Source organism: Callorhinus ursinus, unplaced genomic scaffold, assembly GCF_003265705.2.
Source record: "Callorhinus ursinus isolate GAN/ISIS: 27379988/994484 unplaced genomic scaffold, GSC_fseal_2.0 scaffold14, whole genome shotgun sequence".
NCBI classification, from domain to species: Eukaryota; Metazoa; Chordata; class Mammalia; order Carnivora; family Otariidae; genus Callorhinus; species Callorhinus ursinus.
The window spans coordinates 24019175-24046307 of record NW_027397076.1 but is presented as its reverse complement, the minus strand read 5'-3'; the positions used below and the strand labels follow the sequence as shown (position 1 = coordinate 24046307).

Sequence of the window (27133 nt, the reverse complement as noted above, 5' to 3'; positions counted from 1 at the left end):
ATTGCTTCTACAAGAACTCACAGTAGCAAAAAACAGAACAAAACAAAAAACTCGCACTAGCTCTACCAGGAATAGAAAGTGTCACTGGCAGGTTATTTATAGTTATCTCAGGAAAGGACATTTTTGTATACTGCATAGCCCTTGACAAGAAGGCAAAAGTTACCTCTGACAAATGCTATGAGGTTTTTTAATTAATATTTTACATAAATTTATAAATATTGTTAGAAAATATCTCAATATGGTGAGACAAAAACCTAAAGTCCCATTAGTTAAATTAGTAAGGAAACATTTCTTATTAATCTGTAGCCTCATTATTACCCCTGCAGACAGAAGAGAAGATGGTCTAAAATAACAATTGGTACCCATTTAAGGGAGGGGGTTTGGGGTTACAATTGTAGCTAGTTTTTATAAATTTATGGTGACTGTATTGCTGTTGGATGTGATCGTCCTGGGCTTAATTGCTGCTTTATTAATTTATCATTAGTTGTTTTTTCTTTGATTATTAATAACCTCACTTACTTGGGAGTGTATTTATAACTCAGTGTCTCTATACCATCTATAATGTTAAATTTGGGAAATGTTTGGATAAAATCCTATAAACTTTTATGCTGCTCTTTAGAGATATGTTCGTGAGATAAAAACAATGACAGCAAGCCTCCTGATGATATGAAAAAATGTAAATTCTTTCTGGTTGTTTTGTGGCTATAAAACAATCACTAACACATTATTTTTTCTATTTCTATGAGATACTGATTCATGTTATTAGAAACCTCTACATATTCTCGTCATAGTATTTGAACAAGCATTTAAAAAATTAAAATTGGTATCTTGTGTGTAGGACAGTCACAAATACGAGGCATTTTTGACTGTGAAAAAAGTTATTAATGTGATAGTTTTCGTAAAGTAGATGAATATTTAACACAGATGATGGGCATGTTTATTATATTGTATATACCATTGTATTAGGACATTTCGAGTAATTTTTGTAATCAGAGCCACCAACAAAATATGCATTATGTATATCCTCTCTTTCATCACACATATACACACACATACATATAATATTGTAAGAAAAAAATTCTTTAACTTTTAATCTGTTTGATGCCATTTATTCATCCATCTATTTGTTCACTGATTTATTTACTCATTAAATATATATTGATTAAACATGGATGTTTGCTCTACAATTTCTAAATTTCATTTGTTTTTATTTTTCTGGTTTTGAATTAAAAAAATTAGTTTTTTCTCCATCTATTCACATTTATATCATATCTATTCATGTCTGTATCACTTTCCAAATAGTTTATACATGTGAATTCTAATACATGTGAATTATCATTATGATAACATATTGAATTTTGGTATATTTATTCTTTGCTGGGCCTGGCAAATCAGAGATTTTTATGGGTGGTGGGTTGGGGAAAATCTAACTCAGTAAAAATGAAGAATGTGGATGTTTTACTGGAGAGGATAAAAAAAACCCTCAAGATATATAGTATTCGCCCACTGTGTTATAGGGTGGGTTCCTAATGAAGCCTACTACTGATTAGTCATTTTACAACTTAATCTAGGATTAACATCTCTCATGAAAAATATACATTTTAAAATTACTTGCATATATGTAGTCATCCCCAAGGACAATATATATGTGTTTCATTTTCTACTCAACTACTTTTTACAGATTTGGTTTGAAATTTGATGCTTTGTAATGTCCTAAGAGCTTTTGCTAACAAATCAGTTGGCTGCCAGGGTCATTTACTGTAGTCTATTTACCCCCACTCTTTTTCTGTAGGCCTGTTATATATCACTCATTTTATAATTAATGCTTATTGAATGGATTCTTTCTTTTTTCCTTTTTTTTAAAAAAGATTTTATTTATTTATTCATGCAAGACAGAGAGAGAGAGAGGGAGGCAGAGGGAGAAGCAGGCTCCCAAGGAGCAGGGAGCCTGATGCAGGACTCGATCCCAGGACCCTGGGATCATGACCTGAGCCGAAGGCAGACGCTTAACCATCTGAGCCACCCAGGCGCCCTGAATGGATTCTTTCCATAGACAGTAATTCCAGACACACTTCTACTCTGAAAATAGAAGGCAGGTTTATTGAGATGACTATGGAAAAACCCATGAAAAATTCAGCTTTTAAGCATTATTGAGGTGTTTCAAATTTTCTAGAAGACAGGGCAAGAAAGGACTGAGAGAATCATGGAATTTAAAAGGTATGATTAATTGAAATTCTAGTAAGAGTCAGCAGGGCTGAGTGTCATTCATCACACTGATTTGATATGAGGGATGTGAGACTTCAAGGTTAGGCAAGGTGAGCTGGGAATTTCATGGGAGGCACGGCTTTTCTTTATTCTCTTCTGAATGGAGATTATCAACCTAATAGTCAAGAAAAGAAAGCAAGTATTTAAAGAGGTTACCCTTTATGATACCAAATCCTGTCTTTGGTTCATCTTCTAAATTCATTCTTATTACTTTATTTAAATGCTTTTGAACTTTTCCTCAAGAAAAACTGGATTAGAAAAAGAAAATTACTTAAATATTCTAAAGTCAGGGTCCTTTGATAGAGGTAACATGCAAATATTTTTTAATCATACTGCCATACATTTATCAAGTTGAAAGGAAAATTGATGGGGTTATTAGTATCTTTGTAGGTCAAGGCAGAACACAACTTTCTCTGTGCTTGTATTGGAAGCCCCCAAGAAACAGACATAAGAATTGTGTCTGGAAATCATATTTGGAAAAATATGGCTTTGCCTGTAGTAAAGAATGTCTGTGATTACTTCATGTGTGAATTTAACCTACCTACAAAGGCAAAGGCATTACTTAAAAAGCCACTGACCTCCCATCTGTGCACCTGACTGTGTAAAATTTAGGGCAAGGAGGGGCGCAGATTATGTGCTTTCTGAAGATAGCTGCCTCTCACAAACAGAAGGGAAAGACAAAGGAGCACATTGGACTCCTTTTTCCAAACTCACCAAGCAGATGAGTGATTTTTCCCCCTTGCAGAAAAGTGAGGAAAGGTAAGGATAAAGACCATGAATTTTACTCCAGCAAAGTCTTTCCACATGGAAATATGGGGGATGAAGAATATGTGTATGCCTTTAATATTTTAAAGTCTTGGAGATCTGAAATCAATTCAAACTCATTTAGCAATTAAGTAGCATGTTATCTTGTGGTAGGTCATTACAGTCACAAGGAATATTATTACTTTAATTTCTGTCACAAGAGATCTAGAATTAACTTCCTTTGGTTAATATAAAAGGTATAGCAAAGTTTCAAGAAGGTGGAATTTGTGAGCAGATTCCTTTTTGCTTTATTTTCTGGGGGAGAATAAAATAATTGCTTTAATAATTCTTTTTTTTCTTTCCTGCATTTTTTATTGGGTTATGTTAATCACCATACATTGCATCATTAGTTTTTGATGTAGTGTTCCATGATTCATTGTTTGCGTATAACACCCAGTGCTCCATTCAATATGTGCCCTCTTTAATACCCATCACCAGGCTAACCCATCCCCCCACCCCCTCCCCTCTAGAACCCTCAGTTTGTTTCTCAGAGTCCGTGGTCTCTCGGGGTTCGTCTCCCCCTCCGATTTCCCCCCTTCATTCTTTCCCTCCTGCTATCTTCTTCTTCTTTTTAAACATATAATGTATTATTTGTTTCAGAGGTACAGGTCTGTGATTCTTAATGTGGAGGGAAAATTTATCAAAAGAAAAAAGTCCAAACATTTCAGATGCTATAATTCCACCCAATACTAATCTCTTTAATTCTTACCCTTAGGCTTTTTTTCCCAAAAATTTGGACTGGTTTTTCAAGTATATATTTGTTATGAGCACATGTATACATGTTCGGTGTATTCCTTGCTTTAAAAAAAAAATCATTAGATATCAGAAAAAGTCTCTTGTCTTCAAGGAACTTACATTTTAGTAGGGAGGGCACAAATAAACATAAATGCATGTATCAAGTATGACAATTATGAACAAAGTTAAGTCATAACAAGTGTTGTGAGGACCAGAAGATGGCAGTGGGTGCTATTATAGGTAGTTGGATTGACAAGTCCTTCCCAAGGTAGAGCTTTAGAGCAAAGACCTGAACAAAGCCATGTGAATATCTTTGTGGAGGAGCATTCTAACTAAGGAAAGAGGAAGGGCAAAGGCACTGAAATGGTGTCAACTATGCTGGGTGTGCTCAAAAAGCAGCAAAAAGCTCATGTGGTAGACATGGAACAAGAAAAAGGAATAGCAGAAGGTAATTGTATTAGTGGCCAAGGGCTAGATCCTGTAGAGCATCATAAGGACTTTTTATTTCAACTGCAAGCAGTTATTAGAAGGTTTTGAGCTCTAATGACCTGATTTAAATTTAGAGATATCATTCTGATCGCTGTATTGAGACTAGACTTTTTGGAAAGTATGGGAGGAAGCGGGGAGAACATTCATTCAAAACATTCCCTTAATGTCTATTATATGCCTACTGTAGGAATGGAAGTAAATTCACCTTAGTGAATTAAAAAAACAGTCCTGTTCTCCTGAAGCTCATGTAAAAATAAATATATGACCTATTAAGGATCAGAATGTAGAAAAATAACACAGGGTATAGGGACAGAAAGTGGTGGTGGAGGTGTATGGGCATATACATATTGGTTGTATAAAGAAGGGTCAAGGAGAGTGTTCCAAATAAGGTAACATTTAAACAAAGACCAGAAGGAAATGCAGATATTTTGGGAGAGATGCTTGAGAAGGAGGAAGCAGCAAATGCAAAGGCCCTGATGGAGCTGGATTGGAGTGAATGAAAGGGAAGTGGTTAAATGAGGTTAGGGAGAGAATGAAGGGAGAGGTGGTGAAGGGTTTTCTAGGTCACGGATTTTATGTTGAATGACATGAGAGACTAATGGAGGCTTCTGAACAGGGGAATGTGATGCTCTGACTCACATTTAAAAGTAACACTGGCTGCTGTGTGTAGAATACACAGTGGAGGAGCAAGACTAGATGGCAAGGAGCAAGGATGTTCTGGAAGATGGAGATTTATGCCAATCCAGCCCCCTTCAAGAAGGGACTTGCCGCCCAGCGATGAAGGGTGTGGTTAGCTGACAGCATCTGGTTGTAAGCTTCAGCACAGATTTGCCTCAGTTGCTAGAGTGGCCCCAACCAATCACTGAACAAGGTGATGGCACAAGGGTGCAGCCATTTCTACCCAATGCAGGACTCCTCTAATGGGAAAACTTTGTTTCAGAACCCCTTGTTGGGCTGTCAGAGACCTTGGCAGGTTGGCATCACTGTCCATCCCACTTCCTTGCTTTTCCTTTCACAGGTGAACCTCAACCAATACACTTTTTGCACTCCTAACTCCATCTCAGTGTCTGCTTCCTGAAGAATTCAAACTTCAACAGATGGAAAAAGTTAGATGAATTAAGAAGCTAGGATGATAATTCAGGCAAAAGATGATGGGGACTTTAGGTAGGTTAGTGACAGTGGAAATCTTGAGAAAAATATTGTGGATATACATTGCAGGTGGAATGAACAGTAATTGTTAGAGGGTTGAATGGGGGTGTGATAGAAAGATTCAGTCAAGGTTGACTTCAGGTTTTTGCCTTGAAAAATTGGAAACATGGGGCTGCTTCTCTTTGCTAAAATAGAGAAAATGGTAAATAAAAAGGGGGGGACAGGGTACAGAGCTTAGAAAAAATTAAGAGTTCAATTGTAGCATGTTAATTTTGCCATTTTAAGTTGGCTTTACAAGTCCGGGATGATCATTGAGGAGGATATGCATTTGGAAGTTATCAGCCTATTGCAGTATCTTAGCTACAAGAGTGGATGGGCTCACCTAGGAAATGAGGTTAGACAGAGAAGCATTACAAAGTTTACAGGTCAAAAAAATAGGCAAAGCCTGTTAAGAAGTCTGAGAAGGTATAACCACTGAGTTAGTAAGAAGCAAGAGTGCAAATACTGGGGGCTCACTGAAGAAAGTCTTTCAAAAAAGAAGGAAAGATCATTTGATTCAAATATTGCTAAAAGTTACAGTATAGTGAAGACAGAAATCACTACTGGATTTAGAAACATGGAGGAGTTGATGGCCTTGATAAGGATGGTATTGGTGAGGTGGTGAACACTGAAGCCTGAGGGATGGGAGTTCGAGAGCAAATGCTGTGTATGAGAGTGAGGACAGTGCAAGCACAGTACAGTGCTTTAGATAAATTGACCAATAGCTGGAGCCAGTGTACTACTAGCAGGATTTATTACATGATTATTATTATTTTAATAAACACATTTATCAGGTACAATATGCCAGACATTTTCCTATGTGCTCTATAAACATCTAATTTAATACCCATAGAAACTCTAGGTTGGAGACACTATTGTTATTTCTGTTTTCCTGGAAATTTGAGGACAGAGATATTAAGTACATTGCCTAAGATCACACATCTAGTAAGGTGTGCAGGTGGTAATTCAACCCAGGTCATCAGAATCAACAGCATTCTCCAGAATCAGTCCTTCCAACCCTGTTGCTATCTATGGTGCTGGATAGCTGTGTCTTGGAGTTTATATACTGATGGGAATGTTAGTATAAAGAAAATCTGATGATATAACAGGGGGAAGGATAATTATAGGAGCAAATTCCTTGAGTATGCAGGAAGGGATCTAAATTCAGTGCATAGCTAGAGAGTTTGGCTTTAGATAGGAGCAGGGATTGTTCATACATTGTGATAGGACAGAAGGCTAAATATTTGCATGCAAATTAGGTAGGATTTTAGTTTTGGTGCAAAGAGAGTGAGAAAGTTCTCTTCTGATTGCTTAAATTTTCTATGAAACATGAACCCAGGCCTTCATTTGAGAGTGAGAAAAGGAATAAAAATGATGGAGGATTGAAGAGAATAAAAGAAGGTACAAAATAGTTGGGGGGGGTGCTGCTTTTTTGTGTGTGTGGATCAAATTTAAACATTTAAAAATAATAGCTAATGATTATATGTACTATTAAGCACTTATTATATGTAAGTCTTAAATATATTAATATATTAATTCATTTATTCCTCTCAGCAATAATATTAGTACTATTATACCAATTTTGCAGATATGAAAGTGAAGACATAGAAAGCCATAGAACAGTTTATTGGTTAGGACTCCGTTAGCAAGGGACAAAGACCAAACTCACTCAGAAGCTTATTGGCTCATAGTGTGGGAGAGTACAGGGAATGTCTAGCACAGCTGAGTTCAGGCTCTTCAGTGAGGTCATATAACCATTAATTTCGTCTTTTTGGTTCCCTCTGTGTTGGATTTATTCTCAGCGTAGCTCTTCCCCAACACTGCGATGTCCCAAACATTTCTCATGGTGGTGGCTTCTAATAGCTTTCAATTCACACCCTTAGAACTTATTAACCTCAGTGGAAAGAGACATTTTCTTTCCCAGTAGTTGTCACACAAATCACAAATTTTAGGATGATCTGGGATAGATGCTGTCCTTGAACTGCTGGAACCAGAGGGATGGAATTCATTGATTGGCCAAACCTACATCATAGAGAGGGTAATACTGGTCCCATCTGAAATTCATGGGCTGAAAGCTGAGGAGGAATTGCTTCTTAAAGTAGATTTAAGATGTTATTACTAGAAGGGGAACTGGATGCAAGGCAAGGGAAAAAATGAAAATCTATTATTATTGATTACCTTCAATAATCTCATGAGGCCATTTAATAGTTTACCTTCAAATAATCTCATGAGGTTCTAAGGTTGTCAAAACCAGCTTAATGAAATTTCATTGAAGGTTTGTCAAAACTAAGAGTCAGCAATATTTATATTCTTTTTAAAAAAGATTTTATCTATTTACTTGAGAGAGAGAGAGAGAGAGAGCATGAGTGGGGAGGAGAGGGAGAAGCAGGCTCCCTGCTGAGCAGGGAGCCCGATGTGGGGCTCGATCCCAGGACCCTGGGATCATGACCCGAGCCAAAGGCAGTTGATTAACCAACTGAGCCACCCAGGTGCCCCAGCAATATTTATATTCTTGTAGGTAGATAATAGGCGCTAGTTGAACAAAATTATCAGAATTTTTACTTGTTCTTCCTAGTACTTTTTAGTCATCTCCTGAACATGTGCCAATTTACAAGATTTTGCTCAGTTTGCTTTAGCAAATTGTGTTCCACTTTTGTTTTATTAAACTGCAACTTGCACTTATATAATGATGCCACTGGAGGAAGAATTTTCAGTGGTGTTTGGAATAAATAATAACTATAATTTGATGCATGGGGAGACAGTTCTCAAAGGTTAAATAATTCATTTCAAGATTCACATGGGCTGAGATGAAATAGAAACTCTGTTTTGACTTATTTTGCTTCTTCTTCCCTATTCCTATTTTCCCTTCAGTGATAAATTTTCTCCAGGGAAAAGTTGAAATTTGATTTACTAATAATAGGAATGACCAGGATGCCATTAGAAATCCAAATGGGAACACAAACTACCTGCTTCTGTTTTACTCTTTGCAAAGGTTTTAACATTAATATATATCTGAGAAACATTGTCTATAATATGATATTGTTAGTATTTCACACCATAGTTGTAAGGTTGTTTTGGAATTACTTTTTTGGAAAATTTCAATACACAAGTCCTGATTATTTTATAATGAACTCTGATTTACTTATCACTCAGCTTCAAAAATTGTCTGCTCGTGGCCATTTCTTTCTTCTATGTTATGATTGAGTTTGCACTTTATAAAAGTAACCCTTTTTTTAGTGGTAGTAACACTCGTAAAAGCAGTTTGAATTACAGTGAGGTTGGTGTCAGCAAAACATTTAAGTAGCTATTGTGTTAATCTAGGTGAGAACCTGAATTTAAGGAAGTGAGAGATTGGATTTTAACATACGTATGTATGCAAAAGATACAAGATCTATATAATCTAGCCATTGGTTGAATGAGCAATGCTCTAAAATAGTCTGACAAGGGAAATATTGGTGTCATTTTATTTTTTCTTCTTCACTTTAAACATCGCCAATATGCTACTAAACTAATTTGAGTGCTTGTTAGAGCTATAACTCTCTTTTGTAGTTAGTACCTAAAACTGTGATAATAGATTTATGTAACTTTCTGTTTTTATTAAATATATTTTTAAATATTTATTTATTTTAGAGAGAGAGAGCACATGCGGGGAGGGGCAGCGGAAGAGGGAGAGAGAGTCTGAAGCAGTCTCTGCGCTCAGGGCAGAGCCCCACACGGAGCTTGATCTCATGACCCTGAGATCATGACCTGATCCCAAACCAAGAGCTGGAAGCTCAACTGATTGCACCATCCAAACACCCCTATTTATGTAACGTTCTGATTAAAATTTATACTCAGATTGAAATTTGTTACAAAGTTTTGTGGAATGAGAAAATAGTTTTTGATTTCCTGGCTTTTGAGAGAGGAAGAGAACATGTAGGAAGGTACCTGAGGCAAAATAGAAGCCTAATAAATGTGATCGTGGAAATAAGTAAATATATTCTTGAAAAAATAGTTTAGAAACAATTCTTTAATTTTGGTTTTAAAAATCTCACCTATTTCTAGAAATTGTCTGGGTATGTTGGTAGTAGGAATATGATAGAATAGTTTGTCAATTATACTTCAATAAAGCAAGAAGAGAATACAATAGAATAAGATTGTAGAAGTACAAATTAAAGAGGGAAAAACTCAACAGTGAAAAGAGGAGGAAGCAAGTAAATAACCATCTGCCATTGGTTTAGTTATGTACCTGTGAAAGTCAGGGGGCTGGTCTGGTTGTGTGATCCTGTGAGTAAAAGAAACTGTTTTTATTAAATGTATTTATATATAAATGTACATAGTATGTACACACACACACACACACACACACACACACACAGATCAGTATTTAGTGACTCAGGAGGTTAACTTATAGCAGTACTTGGTTTAACATGTAGATATCACAACAAAAAAGATAAACATGACTTTGATTTCTAAAATTTTTATTGGAGTTTATATTGGCATTTCAAGTACAACAAACCATGAAAAGTGACTCCCTTCCTACTCTAACTTCACCACTTGTAACAACATCAGGGAGGAAGACAGAAATCCTGTGCTTTGATCATCAAAATATAGTGTCTACATAAATTGAGCACTTACAGGATGGCATTATGGGGGTTGATACTTACAAAAACACAGTGGAATAGATAAAGTGCAACTTTATCTTTTCACCTTGGACATTTATAATTCCCACTGTAAGAAAAGCTTCCCCTACCCATCCTCTCTTGCCTCTACCCCCAACACTTCCAGGAAACTTATAGTACTTCCAGTAACATGTTTGGTCACCAAACTGCTAGAAATTGGAGTGGAACACTGTTTATATACAAATCTGATTAGTATTCTTTGGCGAGTATCCACTTCATTGGTTCTACTCCATCTGAGAGCAGACGGAGCCCTAAAGTGAGACCATTCTTATTTTTCAAAACCATAACCTCTTCTGGAAGCTGTTCTTTTTAATGAAGTGAGTTTTCAGGATGGACAAAATCCTCTTCCTTGTCTATGTCTAATATACATGGATAACTGATTTGCTGATGTGAAACACATACTTTTGAAATAATGTTTTTCTTTAAACTGTGTGCAATAATTTACTTTAGACTTTAAAAATATCATCAGTTATTGTCTCCTTTTAATTTAAATTGTGTTAATATTTTATGATTCCTTTCACTTTGGACACTTTGCTTTCTCTGGGTTCATTGTTCTGTGTGCTTTTTGGCACCAAAAGAAAGGAATTAAAATAAAAACTTAATAAATAAAAAAATTAAAAAGGCAACTTGGGTAAATCATGGAAAGAATCTTTTAAAATTAATGGCCCCATCCAGTGAAAAATCTAATTCCAAGAAACTAGTAAAACTTTGAGATTTTTCTGTATCCTTAAAAACTTTTCAAAGTCATGAGAACAGTAGCCACATAGCAATGTGATTCCTCACTTATATTTGCAAATGTTAACCAAAATAGCCATATGATGACAGCTTTTCAGTTTGGTTAAATATATTATTCTAATTAAGAAATTAGAGCTCTGAGAGAGACACAGCATTTATTGTTTTATTCCTTCATTATTTAATTAAAGAAGTATTATCAATAATCTCTTATGCTCTGTGTAAGATGCTAGAACTTAAAGTATGAAAAAGATGCATCCTTACTTTATGCCATACATATACCATTACTAAGTCTAAAATATGATTGTCATGAGAACCAAGGATTTATTTTTGTGCTTAAAATAGAACTCCCCCCAAAATGGAGGCCAATTGACTTAATGAAGCACGGCATTAATAAAGTTTCTGCGATAGTTTGATAAAAGTGGTGAGTGCCATAAGCACACTGGACTCAAAAAGATCCTGTGACAGTACCATATTCAACTTTTCAGCAGTTGTCTTATCACATTCTATTTCTGTATGTCCTTTTTTTTTTGCAATAGTTCCATTACCTACGACAGTGACTGACACTCAATAAATATTTGTTAGACGGATGAATGAAGCAGTAAATTGCCATTGTCAATCATACTCATCAGAAAAATTTTCATTAAGCAGCATTTGTATTTTGGATAAATGGCCTCTCTTGCCCCAAATTAAAGAATCAAGTTGGCAGGCAACCAATTAAACTCATAAATACACCTTTCTATTTTAAAATTCAAAATTGGCAATGTCGTGTCAGGAATATAACATGATCTATGACATCAAGTGATGTTATTAAGTGAATTTTAATGGTTATGCAGTCTTTTCCAAACTTAATTTGTGAGTTTGTTTTGGTTTTGTAGTTATAAAAGGGTTAGCCTAAAGCACCTTAAGTTGCTGTGGTTGTTAGATCTTGTTCTCCGTGAAGGAACGAGGAAGCTAACCTGTCTAGACTCACTCTTGGAGGCCACTGCAGATTGTAAAGGGCAAAGAGTGACATTTATTGAGTGTGTGAATGCACTGGCACAGCCTTTAGAGGTGGGAATGAGGATGGAGAACACTTAATAAGCCATTTCGCTGTTTATATGATCTACTTCTGCTTTCTGAAAAACATTGGAAAATTCTTTTTTTACTTTTTAGTTTTCAGAGGTTGCATAGACTGAAAGCAGCGGAGCATTTTTCCTTATTGTTTGAATATGACCAGAAATATCAATTTTGAAATGAAAATTGAAGCATTAAAAGCATAGCTTAAAGACAAAATACTCCAAAATACAGTCCTTTAGTACTGTACGGTGCAATTCAGTAATCCAAAGCGTATTTTCAAGCATCAAATATGAGCCTGCCACAATTGTAGGCATTTGGATCCAGCAGGGTAGAAAACAAAGCCTCTGAACTTAAGGGCTGATATTTTTTTTCTACTTGAGGACAGAGAGAGAAGAGTGGAAAAAAATACTGGAATGGTGATTTGGAATTGCAGTGCCCACTCAGATGCTATTTAGCTTTTTGACATCGGCAGGATTTTGCCTTTGCTTCCTTGTCCACAAAATGTGAAGTTGGGCTTTTTTTTTTTTAAATAATTTTAAACCGATAGAAAAGTTCTAAGAATAGTCCAGAATGCTCCCACGAAATGTTGATTTATAAAATGGTTTCAGTACCTATTACACTAATGTCTCTTACAACAGAAAGATCCAATCTAGTATCATATGTTGCGTGTAGTCGTCATGTCTCTTCAGTTCCCTTATATCTGGAATTGTTGCTCAGTCTCTCTTGGACCTTTATGACCTTAAGTTATTTAAAAATTACAGACTAACTGCTTTGTAGGATTTAGCATTGTCTGGTGATTCCTTTGATTTGATTCAGGCTATTAATATCAGAGTAGTGGTTGTGTGCTTTTTTCGCTGTGTTCTATCACATGGCACTTTGGGTTGTTTCGTCCCATCCTTGGTAATGTTAACTTTGATCACTCGAGTAAGGCGATAGCTTCCAGATTTTTTCACTGTAAAGCTATTCCTTTCTCTTTTATAATTATTGTGTACTTTGTGAGGAGATACTTTACACAACATAAATATCCCATTCTTCATTCAACTTTCACTCACTAGTTTTGTTGATTTTTTTTGCCTGAATTAATTATTATGACTATGGTTGACAAATGGTAATTTTCAAATTCTATCATTGCTTCTACATTTATAAGTTGTCATTTTACTGCATGGAACACTTTATTATTTATTTCAGTGCAGATGTATGGATCCCAATTTTATTTGGTAGGATAGAAGCTATCACTAGGTTTTTGGATACTAACTTGTCTCAGTTTTGGACAGTGGGACCCCCCCCTTCAAGCTAACCTCTCTGTCTGACATGATTCCATCATTTTTTGGGTGCATTTCCTTAATTGCTGGGTTAACATATTCCAGGCTTATTCTGTAATGTTTTTGCCCCAGTCCTAGAATTAGATTTCAATCCAAGAGGCCCTGGTAAGTCTTAGTGATGCATATGCTGATTGCTATTGGGGTTTCACTGTTCCCAGGACCTTCTCAGTACCCAGAGCCAGGGCATATGTATCTATAGATCATCTAGGTTTTCCCCTTTCTCATGTTTGTAACTTCTTTCTCTTTCTGTGAGAAATCTCAATTTATTTGTTTCTTTGTTTAATTTCCCAATCCCAAAGGACTGCTATCCCACTTGGAAGTTTCCCTGACCTCACCCCCCCCCCCGCCAGGCCTCTCTCCTTCCTTGATTAGGATCCTCTAATGGCTCTTCAAATCATTAAGGAAGGAAAGAAAGAAGGAGGGAAGAAAGGAGACTATTAATTTTGAACAAGGAAAATAGTGCTGTGCAGATTATTTTAAAACCAGAGTAAATGCATAGTAATGTATCAGGGTAATATAGCGGTTGGGTTGGATTAATTGTGTGACATTTTATTAACAAAGTAAAATACAGGTTATATTTTTAGGTTCCATATCTGCTGCCTTGCACCTTCAAATCTAACATTCTTCTCTCATGTCAAGAATAGTGTCTTTGGACTATACATTTGCTGTTTACACTGTTTTTCAGTCTTCACTAAGGAAAGGAATGAATACATGGATTTCTTGGTTTCATCTGGCTAACGACTGAGAGATATCCTGTCCAATTTTTTGAAAAATGTATGAGCATTTTTAATTGAAACAATATGAGTAAATTAAAAATAAACTCACTGAAGGAGAAAAGAATCCAGAGACTTCCAATAGTTTGTGAGCCTTGAAAGAAGTTAAAAATGGGAATGTCTTGACATTCTTATTTTGAAAGGTTGAGCTTAAAAATAAAAGTGACCTGGAAAACACAAACCTTGATTAGACATTGAACCGTAACATTACAAAAAAAAAAAAAAAAAAAAAAGGCCGAGAACAAATAAGTCTGAAAAAGAGAGAGCATTACTAAGGGGCAGGCGATATTCTTCCACGGGAAAAGATAATGAATGATGGCTAAATGGATTTCGGAAGGAGTTTATTATTAGATAATACTCTGGGGAGGTAGATGGCATATTTAGCAAGTATTCTAACTAACGAAAGAACCACACCTTGAAAACCTTGCCTCGTTGATTGTCTCGGTTATTATTCATTCCTGTAATCTTTCTAACACCTGGAAGCACACCACTTTTTACTTACAGGGGCATTTCATTTTCAGTTTTTTCCATGGCCATTTCTAAATCTTCAAATTCTGGTTCTTATTTTAAAAGAAGCTAGTTTTTAAATACATAATGAGTTTCTCCGGCTGTTTTCCAGCATCTCTGCTCCTGATTTCCCCCCTACCATGATGAAGATGTATCACAGACTTGTTAATTGCACTGGTGGGTATCAAGTTTCCTGAAGGACAAAATTTTTTTTTAATCACTAAAAAGCTGCTTTTAGAGCACCTACTATGTGCAATGATCCCATTTGACATCACTGCCTCATAAAACATGCTTGTAGTCACATGGAAGATTAAAAAATGTATAGTAATTATAGTATTCCAGAATTCTCCTTGTTGATTTGGCTATTTTAATAAGATTCCTAGTTGGAAGTAACAGAAATTAATTCAGCTTAACTTAGAAAAGAAAGAACCATGGGAAGAATTTTTAGAAGTTCTGAAAACCCGCTGAAGAAATCAGAAAACAAGGCTCACTTGCAGGATACACTACCAGGATCTGGATGGAGCTGATCTGGATCATGGGTAGTTTATACAGAGAAAACTGGATTAAAGTAAGGAGGCAATAATGTGATTATAAGCATCTAGAGTACCAACAGTCCTAGTTTGCCTTGGATAATCATGGTTTTAGCACGGAAAATCCCCCTGTTTTAGCAGACTCTTTAGTCCCAGGGAAACTGGGATGGCTGGACACCCTTCTAGTAACATTTGGCTGAAATTTTATCCTTGTACAAGAATGTGATTTAAATATTTCAGTTAAAATCATGGAAAGGTATGCTTCATAGTCAATATATAAACCCCTGAAATTGAGAGGTAAATTCTGTTAAAATAGCAATTTAGCAGGTGCTTTAACTTAACTGGTCACTATCGTTAGCCTTATTGATCCATAAATCTAGGTGTAGACACAGCTACAGTTAAATTTATAGAAAACTCCTCCATGTACTTTGTGATCCATATTAAGCGCCCCATTCACCTAACAGTCTTCACCGGAATCTTCCTTCTACTATAACGATTTGTTAACTCACAGTATAAACATTACACTGTCTCTACTTTGCTGGCTAATGCCGACTGGTAGCTGGCTTTGCTGAGTTCTACCTACATGATCTCATTTAATTCTCGCAACAGCACTATACAATTGACTCTGAGAAATTTAGTTACTTGCTCTTGGTCACATATCTAGTAAGCAGCAGAGCCAAAAATTGAGTGCATATTTCTTTGACTCTAGAGTGCATGCCTTAATAAATTCATCCAAATTGTCTCTCACTGGTCACTGACATTTTTTAAAACTATATGATCTTTTCAGAGAGGTAACTCCCTTGTGGGCATGTCATATATGCTGCAAGAGATGTGTATTAGATAGAGTTGCAGTTCTCAAATCCAGAGAGCTTTTAAAAATATTGGTATCTAGATTTCCCCCCCAGAACTCTGATTTAGCTGATTTGGCATGGGTTCTGACCACTTAACATATTTTTTTAAAAAACCTCAACAGGTGACTCTTAGGCTCAGCGAGACTTGAGAAACCACTGATATAGTGTACAAACTAGTATCTCTCTAACCATGGAGGTATGAACCATTAAGAACAAGAAGCTGATCTGAGAGAAGTTGAGGCAGGTTTGAAGGATCAGGTAGGGATATTATGGAAAATTGAAACATCATTGAATGAACAGCAATTGATTATATCACAGTTATCTGAAGAACGATAATCTTTCTTTTCATATCTACATTAGAACTCATTTACTTCAGCTGTCCTCACACTTTATTGCATCCATCCCCTTGGTCACCCACTGTTAAAATAAAAATGCACAGAAACAAATAACAAACAACTGAAACAAAACAAGTTATTAGCAAGCCACCTTGGTGCTCCCTTAAGTTAGATATCTGCCCTAAGTGAAATTGTGTTGTATCTGATAATAAGTGAGCACAGTGCATATCATATCCCTAACTTTAATTTCCAAAAATCCAATTCCAGTTTTGAACTCTTCCTGGGTAAGAGAAAAGTAACTATTAAGAAACAGAATAGGGAGAAGATTCTAAGTCTAGACAGCTGGGAACTGGAAGAGAAATCAAGATTCCAGGCAGATACACAGGTGACATGTAGGTGCTGAGATATAAAGCAAGATAAATAGCCAGAAAGGCAGCCACAATAACCTGAAGATTTTTCATAACTAGTACCCTCTGTCCTCGGGCAGTACCCTCTCCGGAACCCTGTTAAGGCAGGACCTGATTCTTAGTTTAGCTAGTTTGATTGTCAGATTGGGTACTTGAGTGTTGTGGTCTGAGAGACAGTAGGAGAGAAGTGACTTTTGACAGCCTAATGGATGAGCTTAAATCTTTTTTATTGAATTATGTCATACTTACAGATAGGACCATTATATTCTCTTGAAACAATTAACCAACTTATACTAAATTATCTGCATGAATGCTGATGCAAAGCAGTTTTAGTAGTAAAAGAAGGCACACTGAATTCTTTGAATGTTTTCCTTCCAGATTTGAAATGACCACAGAAGTCTGAGTTGAAAATACTTTCAAGTATAAGACTATATATATATCACTTATAGGAAAAACACAAACTCAGTATGAAAGCAGATGTGGTACTTCGGAATAACACCAAGAGGATAATACAGTTGTTAAATTGGCCCCAAATACCAGCACATATACTTTTTTTAAAAAAAGGTTGACAGGGAAAACATATCTCTTGGGAGTGTAGGCTAGACTATCTGTCAAAGGGAGAATTGAAACCATATTTCCATTAGAGGTGGTCATTGATCATTCGGTGAAGATTTCTGTAGACAAATTGCATAGACTATGTCATCTTCCACTATCTTCTCTTACATATACAGACCTCAGACATTCTTCAAGGAAAGGCAATTTGGCATTCAGAATTTGGGCAGGATTGTTAAAAATGTGATTCCAGGAAAGGATCTCTATAGACATCAGCTGGAGAAAAAGTAGTTGGAGAAAACAGAGGCTGTGTGTTGGATCTGAGCACCAGTAAATCAGCAATACTATAATCTAAGGCTGAAGCCCAGAGGTGGCTCCAATTTTTTTTTTAATTAAGAATTTGATTTATCTATTTGGTAGATAAGGGGGCAAAGAAAAAAAACTGTAAATGAATTAACTAGAAAATTGAAAAAAGATCTCTCTGTCTCTCTCTCTTTTTGGTGGAGAGCCCTAGAGTAAACATTACTACATTAACAGAAATATCTTGAGTCATCCAATGGCATTCTCAGATATGAATATGCATATAGGTAATATATGAGTAACTTGAAAGCTGTTTCTTAGTAGAGACAAAAAATGTATATATCTTTTTTTTAAATTTTTTTATTATTATGTTAATCATCATACATTACGTCATTAGTTTTTGATGTAGTGTTCCATGATTCATTGTTTGTGCATAACACCCAGTGCTCCACGCAGAATGTGCCCTCTTTAATACTCATCAACAGGCTAACCCATCCCCCCAACCCCCTCCCCTCTAGAACCCTCAGTTTGTTTTTCAGAGTCCATCGTCTCTAATGGTTCGTCTCCCCTCCGACTTACTCCCCTTCATTCTTCCCCTCCTGCTATCTTCTTTTTTTTTCTTAACATATATTGCATTATTTGTTTCAGAAGTACAGATCTGTGATTCAACAGTCTTGTACAATTCACAGTGCTCACCATAGCACATACCTTCCCCAATGTCTATCACCTAGCCACCCCATCCCTCCCACCCCCCACCACTCCAGCAACCCTCAGTTTGTTTCCTGAGATTAAGAATTCCTCATATCAGTGAGGTCATATGATACATGTCTTTCTCTGATTGACTTATTTCACTCAGCATAACACCCTCCAGTTCCATCCATGTCGTTGCAAATGGCAAGATCTCATTCCTTTTGATGGCTGCATAATATTCCATTGTGTATATATACCACTGCTTCTTTATCCATTCATCTGTCGATGGACATCTTGGCTCTTTCCACAGTTTGGCTATTGTGGACATTGCTGCTGTAAACATTGGGGTGCACGTACCCCTTTGGATCCCTACATTTGTATTTTTGTATCTTTGTGGTAAGATACATTTGTACATTTGTATCTTTGTGGTAAATACCCAGTAGTGCAATTGCTGGATCATATGGTAGCTCTATTTTCAACTGTTTGAGGAACCCCCCATACTGTTTTCTAGAGTGGTTGCACCAGCTTGCATTCCCACCAACAGTGCAGGAGGGTTCCCCTTTCTCCATATCCCTGCCAACATCTGTCGTTTCCTGACTGGTGTGAGGTGGTATCTCATTGAGGTTTTGATTTGGATTTCCCTGATGCTGAGCGATGTTGAGCACTTTTTCATGTGTCTGTTGGCCATTTGGATGTCTTCTTCGGAAAATGTCTGTTCATGTCTTCTGCCCATTTCTTGATTGGATTATTTGTTCTTTGGGTGTTGAGTTTGGTAAGTTCTTTATAGATTTTGGATACTAGCCCTTTATCTGATATGTCATTTGCAAATATTTTCTCCCATTCTGTCGGTTATCTTTTGGTTTTGTGGATTGTTTCTTTTGCTGTGCAAAAGCTTTTTATCTTGATGAAATCCCAATAGTTCATTTTTGCCCTTGCTTCCCTTGCCTTTAGTGATGTTTCTAGGAAGAAGTTGTGTGGCTGAGGTCACAGAAGTTGCTGCCTGTGTTCTCCTCAAGGATTTTGATGGATTCCTGTCCCAACATTAAGGCTTTTCACCCATTTTGAGTCTATTTTTGTGTACAATGTAAGAAAATAATTCAGTTTCATTCTTCTGCGTGTGGCTGTCCAATTTTCCCAACACCATTTGTTGAAGAGACTGTCTTTTATCCATTGGACATTCTATCCTGCTTTGTCAAAGATTAGTTGACCATAGAGTTGAGGGTCCATTTCTGGACTCTCTATTCCGTTCCATTGATCTATGTGTCTGTTTTTGTGCCAGTACCATACTGTCTTGATGATAACAGCTTTGTAATAGAGCTGGAAGTCCGGAATTGTGATGCCGCCAGCTTTGCTTTTGTTTTTCAAGATTCCTCTAGCTATTCGGGGTCTCTTCTGGTTCCATACAAATTTTAGGATTATTTGTTCCATTTCTTTGAAAAAAGTGGATGGTATTTTGATGGGGATTGCATTGAATGTGTAGATTGCTCTAGGTAGCATTGACATCTTCACAATCTTTGTTCTTCCAATCCATGAGCATGGAACGTTTTTCCATTTCTTTGTGTCTTCTTCAATTTCTTTCATGAGTATTTTATAGTTTTCTGAGTACAGATCCTTTGCCTCTTTGGTTAAATTTATTCCTAGGTATCTTATGGTTTTGGGTGCAATTGTAAATGGGATCGACTCCTTGATTTGTCTCTCTTCTGTCTTGTTGTTGGTGTATAGGAATGCCACTGATTTCTGTGCATTGATTTTATATCCTGCTACTTTACTGAATTCCTGTATGAGTGCTAGCAGTTTTGGGGTGGAGTCTTTTGGGTTTTCCACATAAAGTATCATATCATCTGCAAAGAGTGAGAGTTTGACTTCCTCTTTGCTGATTTGGATGCCTTTGATTTCTTTTTGTTGTCTGATTGCTGTGGCTAGGACTTCTAATACTATATTGAATAGCAGTGGTGATAGTGGACATCCCTGCCGCGTTCCTGACATTAGGGGAAAAGCTCTCAGCTTTTCCCCATTGAGAATGATATTCGCTGTAGGTTTTTCATAGATGGCTTTTAGGATATTGAGGTATGTACCCTCTATCCCTATACTCTGAAGAGTTTTGATCAAGAAAGGATGCTGTACTTTGTCAAATGCTTTTTCTGCATCTATTGAGAGGATCATATGATTCTTGTTCTTTCTTTTGTTAATGTATTGTATCATGTTGATTGATTTGCGGATGTTGAACCAACCTTGCAGCCCATGGATAAATCCCACTTGGTCATGGTGAATAACCCTTTTAATGTACTGTTGGATCCTATTGGCTAGTACTTTGGTGAGAATTTTTGCATCCATGTTCATCAAGGATATTGCTCTGTAATTCTCCTTTTTGACGGGGTCTTTGTCTGGTTTTGGGATCAAGGTAATGCTGGCCTCATAAAATGAGTCGGAAGTTTTCCTTCCATTTCTATTTTTTGGAACAGTTTCAGGAGAATAGGTATTAATTCTTCTTTAAATGTCTGATAGAATTCCCCTGGGAAACCATCTGGCCCTGGGCTTTTGTTTGTTGGGAGATTTTTGATGACTGCTTCAATTTCCTTAGCAGTTATAGGTCTGTTCAGGTTTTCTATTTCTTCCTGGTTCAATTTTGGTAGTTGATACATCTCTAGGAATGCACCCATTTCTTCCAGGTTATCGCATTTGCTGGCATAGAGTTGCTCATAATATGTTCTTATAATTGTTTGTATTTCTTTGGTGTTGGTTGTGATTTCTCCTCTTTCATTCATGATTTTGTTGATTTGGGTCATTTCTCTTTTCTTTTTGATAAGTCTGGCCAGGGGTTTATCAATCTTGTTCATTCTTTCAAAGAACCAGCTCCTAGTTTCGTTGATCTGTTCTACTGTTCTTTTGGTTTCTATTTCATTGATTTCTGCTCTGATCTTTATTATTTCTCTTCTCCTGCTGGGTTTAGGCTTTATTTGCTGTTTTTTCTCTAGCTCCTTTAGGTGTAGGGTTAGGTTGTGTATTTGAGACCTTTCTTGTTTCTTGAGAAAGGCTTGTATTGCTATATACTTTCCTCTCAGGACTGCTTTTGCTGTATCCCAAAGATTTTGAACAGTTGTGTTTTCATTTTCATTGGTTTCCATGATTTTTTTAAATTCTTCTTTAATTTCCTGGTTGACCCATTCATTCTTTAGTAGGATGCTCTTTAGCCTCCATGTATTTGAGTTCTTTCCAACTGTCCTCTTGTGATTGAGTTCTAGTTTCAAAGCATTGTGGTCTGAGAATATGCAGGGAATGATCCCAATCTTTTGGTACCGGTTGAGACCTGATTTGTGACCTAGGATGTGATCAATTCTAGAGAAGGTTCCATGGGCACTAGAGAAGAATGTGTATTCCGTTGCTTTGGGATGGAATGCTCTGAATCTGTCTGTAAAGTCCATTTGGTCCAGTGTTTCATTTAAAGTCTTTATTTCCTTGTTGATCTTTTGCTTAGATGATCTGTCCATTTCAGTCAGGGCGGTGGTAAAGTCCCCCACTATTATTGTATTGTTGTCAATGTGTTTCTTTGATTTTGTTATTAATTGCCTTATATAATTGGCTGCTCCCATGTTAGGGGCATAGATATTTACAATTGTTAGATCTTCTTGTTGGATAGACCCTTAAGTAAGATATAGTGTCCTTCTTCATATCTGATTACAGTCTTTGTTTTAAAATCTAATTTGTCTGATATAAGGATTGCCACCCCAGCTTTCTTTTGGTGTCCATTAGCATGGTAAATCGTTTTCCACCCCCTCCCTTTCAATCTGGGGGTGTCTTTGGGTCTAAAATGAGTCTCTTGCAGACAGCATATTTTGGGTCTTGTTTTTTAATCCAATCTGATAGCCTGTGTCTTTTGATTGGGGCATTTAGCCCATTTACATTCAGGGTAACTATTGAAAGGTATGAATTTAGTGCCATTGTATTGCCTGTAAGGTGACTGTGACTGTATATTGTCTGTGTTCCTTTCTGATCTATGCTGCTTTTAGGCTCTCTCTTTGCTTAGAGGACCCCTTTCAATATTTCTTGTAGGGCTGGTTTCATGTTTGCAAATTCCTTTAGTTTTTGTTTGTCCTGGAAGCTTTTTATCTCTCCTTCAATTTTCAATGAGAGCCTAGCTGGATACAGTATTCTTGGGTGCATATTTTTCTCGTTTAGTGCTCTGAAGGTATCATGCCAGTCCTTTCTGGCCTGCCAGGTCTCTGTGGATATGTCTGTTGCCAATCTAATGTTTCTACCATTGTAGGTTACATATCTCTTCTCCCGAGCTGCTTTCAGGATTTTCTCTTTGTCTCTGAGACTCGTAAGTTTTACTATTAGATGTTGGGGTGTTGACCTATTTTTATTGATTTTGTGAGGAGTTCTCTGTGCCTCCTGGATTTTGATGCCTGTTTCCTTCCCCACATTAGGGAAGTTCTCTGCTATTATTTGCTCCAATATGCCTTCTGCCCCCCTCTCTCTCTTTCCTCTTCTTCTGGGATCCCAATTATTCTAATGTTGTTTCGTCTTATCATATCGCTTATCTCTCGAATTCTGCCCTCGTGATCCTGTAGTTGTTTATCTTTTTCTCAGCCTCTTTATTTTCCATCATTTGGTCTTCTATATTGCTGATTCTCTCTTCTGCCTCATTTATCCTAGCAGTTAGTGCCCCCATTTTTTATTGCACCTCATTAATAGTCTTTTTGATTTTGACTTGGTTAGATTTTAGGTCTTTTATTTCTTCAGAAAGCGTTTCTCTAATAATTTCCACGCTTTTTTCAAGCCCAGCTAATATCTTTAAAGTCATGCTTCTGAACTCTAGGTCCAACATCGTACTAATGTCAGTATTGAGTAGGTCCCTGGCAGACAGTACTACCTCTTGTTCTTTTTGCTGAGGTGATTTTTTTCGTCTTGTCATTTTGTCCAGAGGAGAATAGATGAATGAGAGAACAGAATGCTAACAGGTTAACAACGTCCCCAGCAAATATACTCTATACAAATCAGAAAAGACCTGAAACCAGGGGACAAGAAAAGGAAAGAAAGAAAAAAGAAAGAGAAAAAAAAAAAGGAAAAAGAAAAAGATAAAAACAAACAAAAACAGAACAAAACAAAAAAAAACCAGTATATGATCAAATATGATCAGGCTAGTGCATAGATCAGTGCCACACACTAGATTTTGGGCATATTCTGTTCTGTTCTGTTAGAAGAAACTGCCTGCTAAAATTTTAAAGGAAGAAAGACTTATATATGTACAAAATAAGGGTTGATACAATGAAGGGATGGAAGATGACTGTAAAGATGAAAATTATAGAAGATTTTATAAAAGGAATTGATAAGATAAGTTGTTTGAAATAAGAAAGAAAATTAAAGAAAAAAGAAAAAAGAAAAAAAAGGGAGAGAATGTGATCAGGCAGGAGACTAGAACAAAGCCATACACTAGTGATTTAGGGTATATTTTGATCTGTTAGAAGAAACTGTATGTCAAAATTTTAAAGAGAGAACAACTTATATATATATATGCCAAAAATAAGGGTAACTACTATGAAGGGACAAAATATGACTCTAAAAATAAAAAATAAAAAATGTTTTTTTAAAAAAAGGATTGATAAGATGTTGGTTGAAAAAGGGAAAAAGAAAAATTAAAAAAAAACAGTTAAAAAAATTAACTTTGAAAAACTAATGAATCATGGTAAAAAAGCCATGAATTCTATGTGCAGTATTCCCCTAGGGCTGGAGTTGTCCTGTTCTCCTTGATCGGTAAACTTGGTCTTGGCTGGCTGGCTGTTCATGCTGATCTTCTGGGGGAGGGGCCTGTTGCCGTGGTTCCCAAAAGTCTTTGCCGGAGGCGGAATTGCCCCACCCTTGTGAGTCTGGGCTAAGCAAGCTGCTCGGGTTTGTTCTCAGGAGCTTTTGTTCCCTGCAAGCTCTCGGAGCAGCTTTGGAGGACCAGGTTGAAAATGGTGGCCTCCCAATCTCTGCCCCAGAGGAGCTGAGAACTCGGGGTCCCGCTCCTTAGTACGCCCCCAGAGAAAAGCAGTCACTCCCGTCTCCCCGATCTCTGGCCGCATTCCGTGCTCACCTGGCCTGTGACCCAGCATTTCTATCTCTCGCACCCGACCCCTGTGTGGAGTCTCCAAACCCAGCAGATCCCTGCAGTGCGCTCCCACGCTGCAGGAAGGGGAGTCTCCCCAGCTCTGCCACTTGTTGGGTCCCTGCTGGAGGAGCAGTGGCCCGACTGGGCCACGGATCACAGTTTATGGCCACCCCGAGCTGAGAGCCCGCGCCTCGGCTCCGTCTCTGCAGCCAGCTTCCTTGCTCTGATACCTGGGAGCTCTGCTGCACTCAGGCATCCCCGGTCTTTCTGTGACCCCGAGGGTCCTGAGACCACGCTGTCCCGCAAGGGTTCCACCCCTCACTTAGCCACTGGAGCGACGTGCCTCCGTGGAGCTGACTTCTAAAAGTTCCGATTTTGTGCTCCGTGGCTTTATCACTTGCCAGAAGCGGCCGACAGAGGCCCCCTCCCCCGCCGTCTATCCTCCCGAATATCGCATCAGATTCACTTCTCCGCACGTCCTACCTTCCAGTAAGTGGTCGCTTCTCTGTTCAGAGAGTCGTTGCTACTCTCTTCTTCGATCTCCTGTTGAGTTCGTAGGTGTTCAGAATGGTTTGATTCAGCTGAATTCCTGAGACCAGACGAAATCCAGGTCTCCTACTCCTCTGCCATCTTGCTCTGCCTCCCCAAATATATATATCTCTTTTCAGAAAATGGAGTTACCTGCTAATTTTTATAAGTTTGGGGCAATTGTTTGGAACAAATGACCTAAGTCCTGACATTTTTTTTTTACATTTTTTAAATCTCCTATGTGTATAATATTAATATCTATTATAGTGTCTAAATGGTATTAACATTTCAGGTTTGTCTACAGATCAAATAAGAAATACTGTTTATATTCATCATTATTGACTTTCACTTTCCCCATGGATATGTTTTCTTGTTTCCCTAAGAAGATGAAATCTCCTTGCAGGTGTGGATTGTATGATCTACTTCCATGTATTCTCTATTGCATTTAATACATTGCTATCCCTCTAGTTGATACACATGGCTAGGTGCTAATAATCCATAATATGCACGTGAAAAATATGTAGGAAATAGGCTAAAGAAATTTTAAGTATTTAAGTAATATAAAATATCACCTTTTAAAATATTTCCTTTGCTCACTGAAAATATGTCATAATGATGCTGCATTAAAAATAAATTTTTAAAAACTTAAAAGAATTCACCTCTTCTGCTATAGCCAATGCCCCTGAGTTATTAGTAAACTAAAGAAAATATGCCATTGTTTGGGAGTGGTACACATTGTTTTCCCTCTCACTACCAATGTTCAAAGATAACATAAAGTACTTAATAAGTGTTAGTTTTTATTTGTCCTGACTATTTGTCTCAAAAAAAAAAAAAAAGATTTGCAAAGCATGTAATGCCTATATTCCATTACCAGTGAACTTGCAGCACAATATGTATGAAGAAAAGTGACTTTTTACCTGAAAACAAGACCTTGCTAACGCACGGAGAGTGGACACAAGTATGTTGTTTTTTGGGTCTTCAGTCTGAACAATTTGCATTAACCCACATCTGCATGTACAAGAGCAAATGGGGCTCTATGTATTGAATAAGGCAGGAGCTGAGGGGGGCAGGTGAAAAGAGGAAAAGAACAGGATGAAAAGGGAACGTTATAGCATCTTCCTGTGATTGCTGGCTAGGTGCCCTCTTCCTTTTGCTACCTCTCTGGTTTGTGACTGACAGGGTTTTAACTGTGTTACAAATGTTTTTAATCTTTGCTATGTTAAAGAATCTTGAAGATAAATGTGTCTTGGTTGGCTCTCAGTGATCAGTCTCGCTTGTGTATATTCATCATGTCTCCATGCCTTGGTGAGTCACAGTGTGTTAGCTTAGGAAAGAAGATAAGGAAAATACATTTGGGGTCAAATACAATGGTAATTTAGAAACACTTGCCTGATCAGAGCTTTGACCTGGAGTGTCAGTGGAGGATGTTTCAAATTATTCAAAGTCAAATATTTTAAGTCATGTGATTATTTTCACAAATCCTATAAAATGGACTGTTTCCTCATTCCAGTCTACATAACTATTTAGCCATCTGCATACATATGAAAACCATGAGTTTTCAAAAATGTTCATATCTTTCAGAGTAAGAAAATCTGGGCAATCGCAGTGTCGAGTACTCTTATCATGGTCATTTTCTATTTAATTATCAAATCTTCTTTCTTCATATTTGAGCATTTATGAAATGGGCAAGCTAATCTTAAAAATCATAAAAAAAGATTCCAGTACATATCTACATTCAGCACAAACTTTAATGCTAAAAAGACTTCTGGCAATGTGATAATTTCCATTGTTCCAAAATTTTTATAATTGATGATAGACTTTAGTGATCGATTGTAGTATTTTTAAAGCTTGTTCTGATTATAAGAGTACTCCTTTCTGTGAAATAAACTCAGATATCATTAATATTCCTCCTCAAAATGCTTAATTTTTTCCATCTTATTATGAAGAACACATTTTAAGTTATCTTAAAAAATTCCTTTAAGCTCATTAACTCCTCTATTTCTTGCTTTTACCATTGGCTTTTAGATAAAATCTTATTTCCTACCACATCTTTCCAACATATAATAATGGCAGAATATCATGTTTAATGTCTGTTTTAAGCTCAAGGATATATTTTACATGGAAATGGTTTTAAGTTTTTGTTGAGAACTACTTCCCTACAGTTTTAATCAAATTTGACTCAAAGAATAGAATCTCCCTGATGATTAGTTAATACAGTTAAGATGAGTAAAGGCCATCTACAGGAAATGTAATATGAATTTCATTTACATTTTCTTTTTTTAAATTTTTTTATTATGTTAATCACCATACATTA

At 36.8% G+C, this 27133-nt stretch overlaps 1 long non-coding RNA gene and 1 pseudogene across 3 annotated transcripts in view; both read left to right on the top strand.

Moving 5' to 3' along the window:
• The window catches only part of LOC112831949 (uncharacterized), a 194619-nt gene that overhangs the window by 88207 nt on the left and 79279 nt on the right, over positions 1–27133 (top strand). The window lies entirely within an intron of this gene.
• The window catches only part of LOC112831938 (Y-box-binding protein 1-like), an 87785-nt pseudogene continuing 65641 nt past the window's right edge, over positions 4990–27133 (top strand).